Source organism: Erpetoichthys calabaricus, chromosome 4 (assembly GCF_900747795.2).
Source record: "Erpetoichthys calabaricus chromosome 4, fErpCal1.3, whole genome shotgun sequence".
Lineage (NCBI taxonomy): Eukaryota > Metazoa > Chordata > Cladistia > Polypteriformes > Polypteridae > Erpetoichthys > Erpetoichthys calabaricus.
In genome coordinates this window covers 29,568,849-29,583,022 of record NC_041397.2, presented here as the reverse complement: position 1 = coordinate 29,583,022, position 14,174 = coordinate 29,568,849, and positions in this window count along the sequence as shown.

Sequence of the window (14,174 nt, the reverse complement as noted above, 5' to 3'; positions counted from 1 at the left end):
TGAAATGAAAACAATAATTAAAGAAAACATCCGTAAGTGACAGAGGCATGCTGTAATGTACCGTACACACATGGCCACCCTACATCGCTCAGTCCCTTGGGACTCTTCTTCAGCCGACCTTACTAATTAGCTTATCTCGGGCTTGTCATACATGTCTGTTTCAAATCAATTCATTAATTCGCAAACTTCATTTGAACGGCTGTTAACACCTCGAGTTCTTCTTTCCGTCATGTCTTTATCTATAAACATTTTTACTTTGAAAACTGACACACTTTAGTTAAGTGTTATTTTAAAACATAAATATTATCAAGTATGTTCATTAATGGGAAATGTTTCTAGTTTTTTTTCCCTGCAGGTTTAAAACATATCTGTTGTCACACATGTATGTGTGCATGAGAGACAGTTTAAGGACTCAGGTGATTGTAATTCCCTACCAATCCAGGGAGTGGCGCTGTGTGATAACATTCACTCTTTTTCTCCCTCTGCAGACTGGAAGGCTGACAGCTCTCCTCCAATCACATCACTTTCAGTGTCCACTGTTACTATAACCGTCAAAAACATTAAAATATACGCACAAATGTAACAGTAAGAGAGAAGTGTGACACTCTTTCCTAATAGTTTCCTAATATGTCTTTAATCTAAAGTGCATCATTTCCCATATGGGATTAATCCTTAATAAAGAAACCGGGCCAATTCCGAAATGCATAGGAAGGAAGGAAGGAAGGAAGGAAGGAAGAAACAGAGTTTGACTTCTTCTGCTACAGGAGGGAGGACATTGACCTTCATTGTGGAGTAGGAGGTACTCTCTACAATTGGGGATGCTGTAGTTTTTTTGGCTCCCTTTTGGGGCTCAAGATATATAGCATCTGTATTTTGGTAGACTGCGAAACATCCTTCTGTTCAAACATTACCACACAGTGTTGATTTTCCTTTGATACCTTTGTTAAAATAACTGTGCCATCCAAGACTGTAAATAAACCCTAAACTTTCTAAATCATGCACTGATCTCCTGCTACGATGTTTTGCCTTTGATTCTTTCCTAACGCTTTTATTTGGTTGCTCATGTTGATAATCCTCCTGAAATTGACCCTCGCTAGACTTTTACTGCTTTCTTCTTCTGGTCCTAATTTATTCTCTTGCACACAGTTGTGGCAGAAAACAGAGGTGGCGGAATTCTTAAAGGACTATGCTGCTTCATAAATTCAGACACCTGAGTTTAGATCCTGAGTCAGATGCTTACAAAGCATTCTGGTTGTCTTCTTACATTCCAGAGAAGGACAAAATAGATTAACCACTAAGTCTAAACTGGCCCGGTATGAGTGAGTGTGGTGGCGTTGATTCCTGCCAGGATGGGCGTCCCCTCCCATAATTCATAACAGGATGCAAAAGGATACAAAATGATTGGCTGGATAGTCACAAATTATTTTAACCTTTAATGACATGATGTGTGAAGCTTCCCCAAAATAACTGCATTACTTTCTATAAATAAATCACAATAGAGGAAATGTTAGTAGTTTATTCCTTGTTTAATGTGAAATGTTCTGCTTGCTAGTGTAGCAGCATGGGATAAACTAGTGCTTGAGCAGTTGTCCCTCAAAATGGCAACATGTGGTGATGTGCATTTTAAACGGCAAACCCACTTTTAATTTCTTGGTGAACAATGCATCAATAGTGAACATCCAGATATGATAATAAAACGTATACAGAGACAATGATGTTGGTCGAAGCTCTGTAATTTATCAGGCTTCACATATTGCAGGTTCTAAGATGGTGGCACCACATCCTGTTCTACCACTTTAGGCAAAACATAATTGTGTCCCCCCACTCCTTTGAATTTGCAAAATCACAGGCCCCGTCCACACTACTATGTTCTTGTTTAAAAACACAGACATCAGCCTGCATTTTTACCTTTCATCAATATTATGTCAATGTGTTTAACTCTCAAAAACAGAGACATTTGAAAATGCTCTCCAGAGCTCTATGCTTCTGAAAATGGAGCATTGGTCTAAACATAGATTTATGAAAACACTGACTCTAATCGTACTCTGATTGGTTTGTGATTATTATGTGTCTCTCCCTGATTGGATTCCCGCTAATTGCAATGCCTAATTCCCTGATTGGTCTCCCTTCACAGAAGAAAACAACATTCCAACGTAGGGATGACTCAGTAAGCTTGGTGGCACCCCTCCCATTTAAGTCACCTCACCAATGTCTCTCTAACAATCGAGACGAAGCTCTTAACAGACTAAATGCCTAAAATCCCTATGGAGTTCATTAAGAAAGAAACCTGAGATGGTGGAACACTTTTTGACATTCATGCTAACAGTGTTTGGTCGTGATCCTGCTAAGCCAGTGCTATGCTTATAATAAGAAACAGAGTGCTGATACCTACACACATCTTTGGGGTGTACCACCCTCAAAAGCCGGGAAAAATTTTACCGGCCTTTGAGTCCAGGGCTCAGTATCAAGATGGGTTCTCTAAATAATGTCCTTTTTACTGGGCCAGACTTCAGTAACAGTGGTGTGGAGTATTGCTACGGTTTAACAGAGAACAACTGGCATTTACTGATGTTATATAGCAAATGTTTTAGAGTATTCTTGTGAGAAAAGACAACATACACCTGAATGCATCTAATTTGTATTTTGAATAATCTGAATGCTTTACCACACTCCTACTCGAGATGATGATAACGATGGAATCTGGCTATTTCAGCAACGCAAGCAGAGGCTCAAGTCTAGATCACCTGTGTCGTCTCAGGCAAGCGTCACTATCCATAACCGCTTTGACCGTCTCCACTCCCGCACCCTTCCAGCAGACTGTGCTGATGTACTTATTACTGGGGATTCATTTGCACACCACCTCATTGTTTCATCCCCTAAATATAAAACTTTGTTCCTGGTTTACCTGGTGCATGAGATAAGATATTATTTAAAAGACCCCTGACAGTCATCGAGAAGCACAAGGACAGGGCTGTTGGGACCATTGTATTGCATGCAGGCGTAAATGGCATTCGATATCAACAGTTGGAGATTTTAAAGACAGACTTCACAGCACTAATTCAGGCTATCAAGGAGAGGATTCCAGCTACAAGAATCTTCATTTCAGGTCCTTTGCCCTTGGCTAGAAGGTCAGATGAAGCCTAAAATCGACTACTGGCTTGAACAACTGGACGAGAGACCTGCAAAAACAAAATATCAGTTTTGTGGACAACTGGGATCTCTTCTGGGAGACACTGTGTTTTATCATACAAGATGATCTGTATCAAAACAGATTCGGCAGCCGGGTCCTCTCTGACAATATGTCAAAGGTAATCTGACTTTCTTGACTATGCAATATTAATCCTAATGCTTCTATTATACCATGTTAGTATGTGAGTTCACCTTTAGATGTGCACTGTATTAGCACTATAATATCTAACCATAGTCTAACTAAAACACCCAGACAAGTTGCTATAAATGCTGTGAGGGACAACATGCTGGGAATTGGTTTGGGGATAGGGGACAGCAATAGTTCCTGTTTACTCTCTCCCCACCCATATGCTAAATGGCAGCAGCCCTGGATATTGGTACATGTTTGTAGATCATGCCTGGAATTGTAGTCCAGTAGCGCAGCACTACTGGGGTCCGTGGGTGCCACTAGAGGGTGCTGATGGGAGTAACACTCCCTACTATTTTGGATTTCTGTATTACCCAGAAGTATTTCCAATGGGTGAAGCCCTGCCACTGAAAGTACTCCTATGTTCTCAATAAAAGAGACTGCACTGTCCTGTTGAAGGAGTGGAGACAGGCAACGCTCGTCTTGGAGGAGTAGCAGTACAGAGGTGAAAGGAATAAAAGAGACAACATAACTGTTTATGCAATGTGTTTTGTGGAATACATCCCTTTGTTTTGAACTGAGGACTTGTTTGTGTGTTCGTCTTTGGGTCTCAGTGACACCCCCTAGCCTTCAAAATGCACACAACTTAATTACCATTAAGAGAGTAGAGATTAAATAAAAAACCTGCACAAAGTGGTAGAAACACAAAAAATCTGCACAAAGTTGCATAGACACAAATAACTTCATTACCATTTCAAGCTGCCATAACACTCCCATTCAGCTCTGCTCTTCTGAGATCTTAAATGTGGCTTTACTAAATATTAGAGCATTAACCAGCAAGTCTTTTTACATTAACCATCTCATCAGTGATAGGAAAATAGATTTTGTTATATTAGTTGAAATGTGGCTTAGCTCTGATGGTGCGGCAGTGTTAATTGAAGCAGCACCTATGAATTACAGCTTTGTTCATTCAGTTTGCCAAATCAAAGAAAGGCAGCGGTGTAGCGGGTGTTTACTCAAGCCAATTAAACTATAAAGATGCCCATTTTGGTGCTTTCGCGTCTTTCAAGTATCGTGCCGAGGTTATTCAAGGAGTGTCACAGTCTCTCGTATTGACTGTTAATAGACTTCCAAAATATAATGCATATTTTTTTGAGGAATTCTCAGACTTGATATCTATAATAATAACTAACTATTACAGGTTCTTAATTGTAGGCAATTTCAATTTTCATGTGGATAACCAATGTGACCCAAAAGCAAGAGAATTCAAGGACGTATGGTACTCTTGCAGTCTTAGTCAGCATGTCAGCCAGCCCACACATAAGGGAGGACACACACTGGATTTAGTGATTTGAAAAGGATTAAAAATTGACAGAGAGGCAGGTTGTGGATATCGGTACATCAGACCAGTTTTGCAAATTATTTGTTGTAGAAATACTGATAACTACACCTAATGAGAAATGTATTGTTAAAAAATGTCTATTTGATACATCTGCAGCTTCGGGTTTTGCTAATATTCTAAACAATCAGTCCAATTGTAGTCAGTTCAGGTCAGCAGGCACTGGTACAGCGTGTTGCTGCACCCACCACACGACAAAAGAGCTCGAGATCCTGGTTGTCAACCCTCCAGGCAAACACTCGGTCCAGTCCCAACCTCCAGAAATGACTCTCTATCTGCCACAGCACACAAGTATTACATGGGTGTATTACATGGGCGTCCCCTTGGCCTGGTCCACCCACTCAGATCCTTAACAATAAGGATCCTGCATGCCGGATCAGCCTCGGGGAATCACGCCACAAGGCTGTAGTGTTGTAACTGACACTCCCTCTCAATGCAGGTAATGTGCCTCATTCGGAACTCCATGAGCAACTGCTCATTCGACACAAAATCAAACCAGCGTTATCCAAGGATTCTCCAAAGAGACACAGTACCAAAGGAGTCCAGTCTTCGTCTCAGGTCACTGGATAGCATTCATGTCTCTCAATCATCTAGCAAGACAGGAAGCACCAGGACTCTAAAGACTTGGACCTTCGTCCTTTTGCATAGATATTGGGAGCGCTACATACCCCTTTCCAATGACTTCATGACCCCTCCATGTTCTCCCAATCTGTCTACTGACTTCATAGGAAGAGTCACCAGAGACATGAATGTCGCTGCCGAGGTAAGTAAACATCTCAATAAAGTCGACACTCTCTCCGCAGACAGACACACTGCTGATGGCTGTGCCTAAGAGGTCATTAAAGGCCTGGATCTTGGTTTTTATCAGCACACTCGAAGGCCAGACACTCAGACTCCTCACTCAGTCTCTGACAGCCTCAGTTAGAGCCTCCAGTGAAGATCACAGCATCGTCAGCAAAGTCAAGATCAGTAAATCTGTCTTCACCAACAGTTGCCCCAAAGCCACTGGACCCCACGACCCTGCCCAACACCCAGTCCATGCAAGCATTGAACAGAATAGGAGCAAAAATACATCCCGATGAACCCCAGAATCAGTTGGTTCTGCCTCCACTCTGCACAGCATTCACAGTACCAGTGTACAGGCCGGCCACGATATCCAGTGAACTTGAGGGGATCCCAATTGTGGTGCTTACCTTAATAAAAATAATAGTGTAACCAGTAATGTGGAAACTGTTAATGCTATGGTGAGAATTGCAGCTGACATTACAGCAGACCTATAAATACCTGGGAGTGCAGCTGGATGATAAATTGGACTGGACTGCCAATACTGATGATCTGTGCAAGAGAGGGCAGAGCCGACTATACTTCCTTAGAATGCTGGCGTCCTTCAACATCTGCAATAAGATGCTGCAGATGTTCTATCAGACGGTTATGGCGAACGCCCTCTTCTACGCGGTGGTGTGCTGGGGAGGCAACATAAAGAAGAAGGACGCCTCACGCCTGGACAAACTAGTGAGGAAGGCAGGCTCTATTGTAGGCATGGAGCTGGACAGTTTGACATCCGTGGCAGAGCGATGGGCACTCAGCAGGCTCCTGTCAATTATGGAGAATCCACTGCATCCACTAAACAGTGTCATCTCCAGACAGAGGAGCAGCTTCAGCGACAGAATGCTGTCACTGTCCTGCTCCACTGACAGACTGAGGAGATCGTTCCTCCCCCAAACTATACGACTCTTCAATTCCACCCGGGGTTGTAAACGTTAACATCATACAAAGTTATTGTCTGTTTTACCTGCATTGTTATCACTCTTTAATTTAATATTGTTTCTTTATCAGTATGCTGCTGCTGGAGTATGTGAATTTCCCCTTGGGATTAATAAAGTATCTATCTATCTATCTATCTATCTATCTATCTATCTATCTATCTATCTATCTATCTATCTATCTATCTATCTATCTATCTATCTATCTATCTATCTATCTATCTATCTATCTATCTATCTATCTATCTATCTATCTATCTATCTATCTATCTATCTATCTATCTATCTATCTATCTATCTATCTCCCACATTCATTAATGTCTGAACCAATTATGCAGTATGGTTGAAGAACTGGGAAGATGCGGACATACAGCTCAGACAGCAATGAGGCTTAGGAAGAGAAGTGGGTTGAGGGTCTAATAGGGTGGTGTATAAATGAACCCAAGTCCAATATGCTCTCATTATTACTATTGTGATTTATTTTGCTGTTCTTCCACTTGGCAACTTACAGAACAAAACAGGAAGAAGAAAAAGAAAATAATATGATATTATAAGCAAAAAATCAACAAATTATTAAATGGCCTCTACTAGGACTCTTCCTCGAGTTGCCTGTCCATCCAAACTGAGTAACTGAGCAAGAAGAACCTCAGTGAATGAGGTGACCAAAAACCTAAAGGTCACTCTATCAGAGCTTCAGAAGTTCTCAACTGGAATGGGAGAACCTGTTGGAAGGACAACCATATCAGCAACACTACTCATAACCTGCCTAATATCTTCCCTATGGTGAATCATGGTGGTGGCAGCATCATGTTATGGCAGTGCTTTCTGTGTCAGGGACAGAGACTGGTTGGAATTGAGAGAAGGACAAAATCAGCCAAATACATAGAGGTACTTGATGAAAACCTGTTCCATAGGGCACGTGACTTCAGACTGGGGCAATGGTTCACCTTACAGCATGACAGTGACCCAAAGCTTACAGCCAAGACAACACTGGAGTGGCTTCAGCACAAGTCTCTGACTGTCCTAGAGTGACCTGGACAAATCCCTGATTTACACCCCCATAGAACAAGATGTCAGTTTACAGAGGCTTCCCATCCAGTCTGATGATGCTTGAGAGGATCTGTCAAGACGAATGGGATAAACTGCCCAAATCCAGGTGTGCAAAGCTTTCAAAGACTTAGCCAAGAAGACATAAACCTGCAATTGCTGACAAAGGGGCTTCTACAAAATACCGAATTAAGGGATAGAATTCTTATTTAAATGAAAGATTTTTCAAAAATCTGCAACCCTTTTTGAAAACGTTTTCACTTAACAAATATATCCATTTAAAATTAACACAATATAGTGTGTAGAAAGTGAAGTAGTCTAAATACTTAATTAGTCACCTATCTATCTATCTATCTATCTATCTATCTATCTATCTATCTATCTATCTATCTATCTATCTATCTATCTATCTATCTATCTATCTATCTATCTATCTATCTATCTATCTATCTATCTATCTATCTATATAACACTATCTCATATAGTGTTGTGCCTGAAAGGGCAGTTAAAAGAAATCCTCCGGCACTATCATTACTTGGAAAACCCAAAGAGGGTCTGATTTAAATAGAACATCCCAGAGAGCTCAGCATAAATGGAGAAATACTAAACTGACAGTGAAACATTGAAGGCAAAAATAACTGAATATAACAATGCAGTCTGCCTCTAAAATTATAAATGATAATGCTGGAATTCCAAGAGTTTTATTCTCAACTGTTGATCGTCTCCAGCTCACTCAATGGAATGCCTCCTTAAAACTACTAGTGAAACTTGTCAGGCTTTTGCTATATTTTTTAAAGATAAATGATATTAAAAGTAATGAAGTACATCCCCCCACAGACTCTCTTTTAAGTGAGTTGAATTCTTTCACTGAAATAGATTCACCAAACTTTGTAGAATAATTTCTCAGTTGAAACCCTCCACCTGCGTCCTTGACCCTGTACCAACAGACTTTTTAAGAAGTCTCCGATGTCCATATTGATAGTGTACTTGACATAGTGAACTCATTATTAGACACGGGCATCTTCCCTGACTGACTAAAGACTGCTGCTGTTAAACCCCTGCTCAAGAAAAATAATCTCGACTCCTTGTCTTTGACAACTTCAGACCAATTTCTAACTTGCCTTTCTTAAGTAAAATTCTAGAAAAGGCAGTTATTAAGCAACTCAATGATTACTTGAATGAACATTCTATTTATGACTGGTTTCAGTCAGGTTTTAGAACAAATCGTAGTACAGAAACTGCTCTGGTTAAAGTAGTAAATGATTTGTGGGTTAATGTGGACAGAAGCGATATATCTGTTCTTGTTCTCTTAGATTTTAGTGCAGCATTTGACACCATTGGCCACAGTATTCTTATAGCTCTCCTTAGACAATGGGTGGGCCTCTATGGCATCATCTTAAATTGGTTTCAGTCTTACTTAACTGGCAGAAAATTCTTTGTTCATCGTGGTGATTGTACTTTGGAGATCCATGATATTGTATATGGTGTACCCCAAGGAGCTATTCTGAGTCCAATGCTTTTTTTAACCTACCATAAAGTCAGATTATCTCAAACCACAATGTGACCTACCACAGCTATGCAGATGACACACAGCTTTATTTATCAAGTATGCCTGATCACCCTGACGCTCCTGGCTCTCTGATCCAATGTCTTATCAATATTTCCCAAAGGATGAGCAGTAAATTTCTCAAACTAAATAAAGAAAAAACAGAAATCTTAGTGATTGGCAAATACGGAAATAACAAGGGTATTAGAAATAAACTTGATCCCTTAGGTTTAAAAATCAAGAGCTAAACTTTAAGTCACATATTAAAAATTTTACTTGAGGAATATAGCAAAAGTAGACCACTTATAAGTTTACAAGATGATTTTTAGTGAAATTAGCTTGTGCGTGTGTTTGTTTTTAGTTGGCTAGATTACTGTAATGCACTCCTAACAGGGCTACCTAAGAAAGACATCAATCGGTTATAGTTAGTGCAGAATGCAGTAGCCATAATCTTAACTAGAAAAAGAAAATCCGAGCACATCTCACTAGTTTTGGCATTATTATACTGGTTTCCCGTGTTGTGCAGAGTTGACTTTAAATACTACTAACGGTTTATAAAGCCTCTGATAATCTTGTCCCCTCCTATATTTTGGAATGCCTGTCCCCCTACACTCCAAGTTGTAACCTTAGATCATTTAATGGTGGTTTGTTTATAAATCTAAGAGCCAAACTTAAAAGAAGTGATGAGGCGGCCTTTTGCTGCTATGTATCTAAAATCTGCAATACTTTACCAATAGAAATTCGGCAGGCTCATACTGTGGTACATTTTAATAAACTGATTATTATTGAATTTGGCTTTTTCGTAGCTACATTTTAGTTGTACTCCTAATTGACTATATGGGAACAGAATTATCATAATCTTCAGGGAGCTGCAATCTTTACTAATTTCTTTTCTCTGCTGTCTTTTCCGGTTCTTCTGTGTTGGCGATTTGCGCCACCACTACCTGATCAAGGCACCAGTGATGATGGAATGAAGATGGGTGCCCCAGCTGTCCACAGGACCAATGTCATTGAATCCTCTCATATGAAGCCTGGAAACAAAGAGGAGTGAATTAAGAACATTTATGTTAGGTAGAATGCCCTGTGGGAGCTGGGTAGTCTTTTGGCTTTGGAACACCTGCAGATTTTGATTTTTTTCTGTCCTCTCAGCCATCTGACCTTATCACCTGACATCAGGACAAAGTACTACCCTTCTTCTTGATATTTATCTGTTTTTAAGATCATTTAGATTATTTTTTTTTATTTTCATCCATCCATCCATCCATCCATCCATCCATCCATCCATCCTCTTCCGTTTATCCGAGGTTGGGTCGCGGGGGCAACAGCTTGAGCAGAGATGCCCAGACTTCCCTCTCCCCACCACTTCTTCTAGCTCTTCCGGGAGAATCCCGAGGCGTTCCCAGGCCAGCGTGTCCTGGGTCTTCCCCGGGGCCTCCTCCCGGTTGGACGTGCCCAGAACACCTCACCAGGGAGGCGTCCAGGAGGCATCCTGGTCAGATGCCCGAGCCACCTCATCTGACTCCTCTCGATGCGGAGGAGCAGCGGCTCTACTCTGAGCCCCTCCCGGATGACTGAGCTTCTCACCCTATCTTTAAGGGAGAGCCCAGACACCCTGCGGAGGAAACTCATTTCAGCCGCTTGTATTCGCGATCTCGTTCTTTCGGTCACTACCCATAGCTCATGACCACAGGTGAGGGTAGGAACATAGATCGACCGGTAAATTGAGAGCTTTGCCTTATGGCTCAGCTCCTTTTTCACCACGACAGACCGATGCAGAGCCCGCATCACTGTGGATGCCGCACCGATCCGCCTGGCGATCTCACGCTCCATTCTTCCCTCACTCGTGAACAAGACCCTGAGATACTTGAACTCCTCCACTTGAGGCAGGATCTCGCTCCCAACCTTGAGAGGGCACTCCACCCTTTTCCGGCTGAGGACCATGGTCTCGGATTTGGAGGTGCTGATTCCCATCCCAGCCAATTCACACTCAGCTGCGAACCGATCCAGAGAGAGCTGAAGATCACGGCCTGATGAAGCAAACAGGACAACATCATCTGCAAAAAGCAGTGACCCAATCCTGAGTTTTTTTATTCTTTGTTATTTATTCTTTAATATTATCACCTAATCTTATTTGTTTCTCTTTTCTTGTAACTTTCTGTTTACCTCTTGTAAAGCACTTTGAGCTACAGTGTTTGCATGAAAATGTGCTATAGAAATAAATATTACTGTTGTTGTTGCATACATGTGTAAAAGGAAAATAATTTACCTTCGTCACAGTTTTGTAATAAATCCCGTGGCTCATGGCTGTTGAATTTGAGACACACTGTAGGAAAAAATAAGAAATTTAGCAAGTACATTTAGTTATCCTATGTGTATGGTCAACTAAATCTGCAATAAATTACTAGCAAAAAATGACTTTACAAATCTTTCTTGACAACCCTGATATTTAGGACTATATCACTGTTTTAGAAAATAAATTTCATTTTTTCTTGGTTAAATGAATGCTGTCAGTTCAAGGGGTATCTTATTTTTTCTTCTTTATACATAAAAAAAGAGTAAATCTTGTAGTGCTACGGCACTTGTATGTGTCTGTTTGAGGATTTTCTAGTCTATTGCTTACTAAGTTGTCAGTAAAATACAAAGAAAATTCTCATAAGGGAAATAAAGGCATCAATCAGTCAGCTGTCAGGCTGTGCTCCACAGTAAGAATAAATAAAGTGCATGGCTAAAGGCTGAAACCAGCAGACAGAAGAGTTTCCTCCACTAGATAAATACAAAAATGCCACTGATCCTATTTCTAAATTTTAATTTTTCTTTATCAAGGGTTCAGGGAGTCAAAGCCCACCCCAGCATCAGTGAACCCACCCTTGTTGAAATCAGAGTTTAGAATCTCCTCAATACACTTTTGTACCTTTGGTGTAAATATTTTATTGCTTTGTTGTCAGCACTGTCTTTGCGGTTTCTTGTGCAGGCCGCATCCATCGTGTTTGTAATTGCTACTGTCCTTTGCCAGGCACGTGACTGCTAGTGATGAGGAGGGATGAATGAACCCTGCTGAATTTGCTTCACCATTTTCTGTTTGTGAAATGTTTGTGAACTTTGCCAAACTCCACAAAAATGGGGAAGGAGTGGGTTATAATGGCACAAAGGTCTTTAAAGTGTTCCTGAATGCTAGGGGAAAATTCCAGCAACCGTTCTGGGTGATTATAGTGGCCAAAGATGTGATACGAGCTGTGCGGCAGCACAGGTTTATTGTTCAATGATCATAAAAATACTCAAATGAATAACATTTCCTTAAAATACATACTGTACTTTAACTAATAAAATATGTACAAAAATAGTTATCCATAATACATACGGCATAAAACTAAATAAAGTCCTTCCCATAATTACTAGCTGTCACACTGTTTAATTTCCTCTGTAATGTACCTCTTTCTCTGATCAGAAAAAATATATATATAATTTTCTCACACAATCAGTTAACTGACATTGACTATTAAACACTGTTTAAATGTAAATATGCATGCACTTATAGATTTTGATGATTTTTATTTATTAATTGCACTCCAGCTTTTTTGCCTGCTGTTGTCACACACGTGCACTTGGGACACAACTGCAAGGCTCATATAAATGTAATTGCACTCCCAACCAGGGGTTGGTGCTATTGCCTAATGCCTTTTCTTTTCATCTCACTGCAGAAGCAGTGACGAACAGTCACAACACCAATGATGTCACTTCCGGTTCCCAAACATCTGCACCCGCCTCTTCCTGTCCTCCCAAGTGAAAATTGGCTCCGACGCCATCTTGGAGCCAGTCATCGGGACACTCACATCTGAAAAGACAAATTGTTATTGATATTATTTTTTTCAAATCTGCCAATTATATTGGGTTCACCATGGTACACCAACTCTTTATCTGTTTTGTGGTTTATTGTGACAGTGTTACAATATTCATTTACCGTATTTAATGAGGTGTTTTTTTCAAATAACATTCCATACAAGCAAGTCAAATTTTATAGAAGTAAACATTTTTTTAAAGTACCAGCTAGACATTCATAATTCTTGAGGTGTAATTATAATTATGGATTACCGTTTCAATAATACAGTACTTGTGTGTGTCATACAGTATACATTTTGGCAAAAACAAGAAATAAACACAGTTCAACTTTTTAAAAATGGTGCACATGTATCAAATGTTCATGAGATGTTTTTCAAGAACATAGAAGGCTAAAATGCTTAATAGGCTTATAGGCAAAAGACACATTTTTCTTTTAAGCTAACAAGCCTGTTGTTTACTAAGCAATACATTCTTCTTTATATTTTCTTTCCCCCATTAAACTAGGGGGCTCTGCCACCCTGCTCACTTTGCTTGCCAACCCCCATGTGGGCCCTACACACTAGTCATTTATCGGATCTGCTGCTTGAGACGAATCGTGCTTTGCTTTTGGATAAACACGAATATTAACTGTCTTTAATATCTCCGTCTTTCAAAACTATTATCACTGACAATTCGTCACATGTTCATTTATTATATATGTGAATGTGATCTTTCGGATTCATATAGAAATCCAAAAAAACTTCTTTGTCCGTGTTTTTCAGATAAATTTCGTGTAAAGTGCGATACTTTTGGATGTATGGCTTTGTACCATTATTAGATGTAAATTTTGTAATACAGTCGATCGTTTAACTCTTTCGATTCTATGTTGCATCGCTTCTCCATGATCATAAATATAAATCTGACCGAATTTGTTGTTTATTTGAAATTAAAGTTGTAGCAGCTTTAATTGTAGCGGGACCACAGATTCTCGTAGCGTAGTGTCCTGAATCATGTAAATCTACGTTTTCAGCATTGAATGATGCAAACGCGAATAGATTATTGTAGATTTGGATATTTTGTCTGTAGTGTTTGTGGATTTCACTTTCACTGAACAACAAATCTTTTAATTCTCACGGATAGGACTCTTCATTTGGAAGAAAAACTATTTTTCCCTGATGGCAACATGAATTACACGATCTGCAGGTCTCCGACTTAAACTTTAAAGCCGAACAATATCTACATACTCCTATCACATCACCTATATCCATATATTTGATCTCTTTTCGC